The sequence below is a fragment of the Penaeus japonicus genome, unplaced genomic scaffold (assembly GCF_977035675.1).
Source record: "Penaeus japonicus unplaced genomic scaffold, GWHDUDI00000001_assembly GWHDUDI00000035, whole genome shotgun sequence".
NCBI lineage: Eukaryota > Metazoa > Arthropoda > Malacostraca > Decapoda > Penaeidae > Penaeus > Penaeus japonicus.
Window position 1 is genome coordinate 20294237 of NW_028234437.1, and position 5000 is coordinate 20299236.

Below are 5000 nucleotides of genomic sequence, written 5' to 3' on the forward strand. Positions count from 1 at the left end.
GAGGGGGGAAGGGGGGAGGGGGAAGGGGGAGGGTAAATGGATGTTGGTAGTCTACATTAGGTACTTAACCATAATCAGTACATCAATAGATGTCTAAATATCTATAGGTCCATCAACACCCCCCCACACACATACACACATACAAACACACACACACACTCACAGACACAGACACAGACACACACAAAATACAATATATAACAGGCAATCAAAGCTCTTCAACAACTAACTTCAAGATCGACTCGAGGATCAAGTGTCAATCAAAGGCAAAGATGAATGAAGACACATATGGAAGCCCAATCTTCATCAATCAACAGCTGTCAAGAGACTCCATTTTCAAACAAGCAGCAAAAGCACAATTGAGGCTTTGCGGTAAAACAATGGGAATGCAACAGAGAGAATAATGCATGAGCGAATCAAGGGCGGTGGTCTCGTGACAAGAATATTTCTTCCGGCCTCGCTCAGAGAAGGAGGCGAGAGAGAGAGAGAGAGAGAGAGAGAGAGAGAGAGAGAGAGAGAGAGAGAGAGAGAGAGAGAGAGAGAGAGAGAGAGAGAGAGAGAGAGAGAGAGAGAGAGAGAGAGAGAGAGAGAGAGAGAGGAGAGAGAGAGGAAGAGAGACATAGAGAGAGGAGAGAGAGAGAGAGGGAGAGGGAGAGAGAGAGAGAGAGAGAGAGAGAGAGAGAGAGAGAGAGAGAGAGAGAGAGAGAGAGAGAGAGAAGGAGAGAGGGAGAGATAGATAGATAGATAGATAGATAGATAGATAGATAGAGAGAGAGAGAGATAGAGAGAAGGAGAGAGGGAGAGATAGAGAGATAGATAGATAGATAGATAGATAGATAGATAGATAGATAGAAAGAATGAGAGAAAGAGAGGGAGGTAGAGAGACAGAGACAGAGAAAGAGAGAGAGAGAGACAGAATGGGGAGGGAGAAAGAAAGAGAGACGGAGAAATAAAGAAAGAGAGAAAGAGAGATAAAGAGAGAGAGAGAGAAACAAATGGAGAAAGAAAGAAAGAAAGAGGCAGAGAGAGTGTATGTGATAGAGATACAAGAAAAGAGAAATTGCATACAGTATTTATATACAATTATCCTCCCCAGAGCGGAAATAGCAATGCAACAACCAATACAATAAAGTGAGGGAACCCGACCCCCTAAAATAGGCCAGACTACCCCCTCCACCCACCCACTTACCCACCAACGTAACCGACATGTTTAAATTAAAAGAATTCAAACTTCGGAGGAGAATGGAAGGAAAAAAAGGAAAAAAAGGAAAAAAGGGAAAAGAAGAAAAAGAAGAATAAGAAGAAGTAAAAAAGAAGAAGGAGAAGAAGAAGGAGAAAAGGAGGAAGAATGAAAAAAGAGGATGATAAGTAGGAGAAAAGGAGAAAAAGATGATAGATGAAAGAAGAAAGAAGAAAGAAGTGGAGGGAAGAGGAGGAGCTGGAAGAGTAGGAAAAGGAAGCAAAATAACTATATAAAGAAGAAAAAGAAGAACAACAATAAAAAAGAAGAAAAAGACACAATTAAACAAACAAAACAAAACCAAAACAAAACAACCAACACATCTTCCCGTACAAGAACCTCAGACCTCTCCCCCTCCCCACCCGTCCTCCCTTCCCCACCCCTCCAAGAACCCCAAGAGATAATACCCACAAAACTCCAGCATTGCCGCACGCGAAAGCACCCAGTATCGTGACAGAGGAAGCGGCAGTCGCGTTCTTCCCTTGCGCGAATGTGGAGCAAAACAACACATGGGCGGCGGGATAAGGAGATGGAAGATGAGGATAACGGACAGGCAAACACTGGGGGGGGGGGAAAAGCGTGAGGGTAATGGATGGCGGGTGGGATGGCGAGAGCGTGTGTGAGAGGGAGTGAGAATGAGAATGAGAATGAGAATGAGAGGGAGAGAGGAAGAGAGATTGAAAGAGAGAGAGAGAGAGAGAGGTAGGGAGAGAGAGAGAGGGAGGGAGAGGGAGAGAGAGAGAGGGAGGGAGAAAGAGAGAGAGAGAGAAAGTCTGAGAGGGGGATGAGGTGAAATGAAAGAGAGGGAGAGAGGGAAAGAGGTGGTGGGAGGGAGAAAGGGAAAGAGAGAAAAAGTAAGAGAAGGGGGAAAGAGAGAAAAAGTAAGAGAAGGGGGAAAGAGAGAAAGAAAGACAGAGAGAAAGAAGGGAGAGAGAGAGGAGAGAGAGGAGAGAGAGGAGAGAGAGGGGAGAGAGTGGAGAGAGAGGAGAGAGAGAGAGAGAGAGAGAGAGAGAGAGAGAGAGAGAGAGAGAGAGAGAGAGAGAGAGAGAGTGAGAGAGAGAGAGAGAGAGAGAGAGAGAGAGAGAGAGAAAGAGAGAGAGAGAGAGAGAGAGAGAGAGAGAGAGAGAGAGAGTGGAGAGAGAGGAGAGAGAGAGAGAGAGAGAGAGAGAGAGAGAGAGAGAGAGAGAGAGAGAGAGAGAGAGAGAGAGAGAGAGAGAGAGAGAGAGAGAGAGAGGGGAGAGAGAGAGAGAGAGAGGGGGGGGGTGGAATAAAGGATGAGAGGATGATAGAAAGAGAGGAAAAGAGAAAAAGAAGGGCTGAAAGAGAAGCAGAGAAGATCCGAGAGAGAAAGGAGGCAGAGAAAGAAAACGGAGCAGCACGTTGGGGCGACTCACTGTATACATCTGTGTAAACTCGGGCAGGTGAGCGGGACGCCTGGAGACTCTGTATAGTGGGGAAGACTTCCTCATCTTCACTCACGCGCTCTTTCTTTTCCTCACGCAACAATGACAGCAACAACAATAACAACGAAAAAAAGCAACTAAAGTCTACTTACAAACAAACAGTCAGCCGTCGGAAGCAAATAAACAGAAGAGGATCTTCGGGCTTATTCTAAAACCGTCACTCAATATATCTGCCAGCTTCAGTCACTTCTTTTTTTCTCTTTTGGCAGCTGGTGAGTGAACGGAAATGAAAATAACGCGTCGCAATGCAATAAAAAAGAGGAACACAACGTTCACGTCTCGGGGTAAAAAAAGGAAAAAAACAACGAATTCAAAAAAAGGAAAAAAAACTGTTTCTCGAACCAACACTTCGAATGTCCTTATTCTTTTAAGGGCTCGAGCGAATCCAGAAGACACTCCACCCGGTCAAAACGAAAGAAAAAGGGGGGGTGGGGGGAGGTGAGATCAACGAAGGAGAAGAAGCAACGGATGAGAACTCAAATCAAAGCTGGAATGGAAAGTAGTGTCGGCACCACTCACGAGGTCCACCGCAGCGGCCTCCTGGTAAGACGTGTTGGGGGAGACTGGAGATTCACGTAGAGTCCATCCATGCTCACTCGGCCGCCATCAGCCCTGACCCGCGTGCCTGATGTACGACGAGCCCTCGCTTTTTTTCGCACAGCATCTTAACTCACAACCTACTACGACTACTATTAAACATGTCTGAAGAGAGACGGAAAGAGAGCGAGAGAGAGAGAGAGAGAGAGAATGAGGACAAACCGATCATAAAAGACACGTTTCTCACCTTCGACATCTTCCAAGCAGGATCAAAAGCGGGAGAAAGGTATACGAGATTAGCTTTCGCTTTGCAAAATTGCATATTGATCAGCCCTCGACTGCGTTATTCACAAATAACGTTCTTTCACAGGGAGGGGGAGGGGAGGAGAGACGGGGAGGAGACAGGGAAGAGATAGGGGAGGAAGGGGAGGGAGAGGGGAGGTTTTATGCTGCTTTGAGGTGATTCAAAGAAGTGACTCACCTGTGGTTCCTAACTGGCTAGTTTCCCCTCACCTGCGTCTGGCGTTAAAGTAGAGAAATGGACTATGCCTAAAAATTGTACAAAATCTGTCTACATGCAGCATCTGTTCCCAAATCACTTTCCGTCTTAAATAAAAAAAATAAATAAATAAATAAAAATAAATAAATAACTAAATAAATTCCAGCGCATCTGTTTTCATGTTTCCAAGTTTGTCTGATCATACGTTTGCCTCGTCTGTCTGTCTGTTTATCTTGCCTGTTTGTCTATACGTCTGTCTGGTAATATATTCACGTTTGTCTGTTGGTCTGTTGCAGATGTACTTCTGTCTGCGTTGATTTAATGAGTAGTTTGTGGCACGAACTGCACTCACTCAGCAAATTGCAACGTTCACTCGGGAGTTGCATCCCGTTATTATGGTAAGTCATGTCAGGTGCTTTCTCATTGCGACCACTGAATCTGAGAGGAAAACATGAACCCAATTGGACAAGAATGAGAAAGAAAGAGAGGGCGAGAGAGAGGCAGATAGATAAATAGAGAGGTTGAGAAAGAAACTGAGAAAGAGAGTAGGTGGGAGGGAGGGAGAGAAAGAGGGAGAGAAAGAGGGAGAGAAAGAGAGAGAGAGAGAGAGAGAGAGAGAGAGAGAGAGAGAGAGAGAGAGAGAGAGAGAGAGAGAGAGAGAGAGAGAGAGAGAGAGAGAGAGAGAGAGAGAGAGAGAGAGAGAGGGAGGGAGGGGAGAGAGAGAGAGGGGGAGGGAGGGAGGGAGGGAGAGAGAGAGAGAGAGAGAGAGAGAAAGAGAGAGAGAGCGAGAGAGAGAGAAAAAAAGAGATAGAGAGAGAAAGAGAGAATGCAAAAAAAAAGAAAAAAAAACACAACAAACAAAGTAACGACCTTAAAAAAGAAATGGCTGAAGGGGAGAGGAGGAGCAAAGGAGGGAGGGAGTGGGGGGGGGGGGATTCGCACCTCGTCTTATGGGTGCAATCTTCTCCCCATAAAATTCGATTGGCGTAATTTGCACGCGAATGTCGCACGAAGACGCTACGGCTCCCGCGCGGGCATTACGACATATGTATGGCCGACGCCCCCCCCTACTCCACCCCACCCCCGTACTTCTTTGGATAATCTCCCATTGGTGTTATTTCGTCTGTGTGATTGTGGCCACGTGTTTAGGTTTTTTATCTTTTTATTTCTTTCTCTCTTTTGATTTGATTTCTCTTTTCTTTTCTTCTCTCTCTCTCTCTTTTCTGTCTCTCTCCTCTCTCTCTTAATTCTGCCTGTCTCT

At 45.7% G+C, this 5000-nt stretch overlaps 1 protein-coding gene across 10 annotated transcripts in view; it reads right to left on the bottom strand.

The window, feature by feature from the left end:
* LOC122255364 (uncharacterized) overlaps positions 1-5000 on the bottom strand; it is a 217062-nt gene that overhangs the window by 127235 nt on the left and 84827 nt on the right. Inside the window, exon 1 of one of the 10 annotated variants that reach the window (XM_043019404.2) lies at positions 3223-3250. The exons of the other annotated variants lie outside the window; for them this stretch is intronic. The gene's annotated coding sequence lies outside the window, so the exon portion shown is untranslated. Of the gene's footprint in view, positions 1-3222; positions 3251-5000 lie in introns of those variants that run through there. 10 annotated transcript variants of the gene reach the window in all.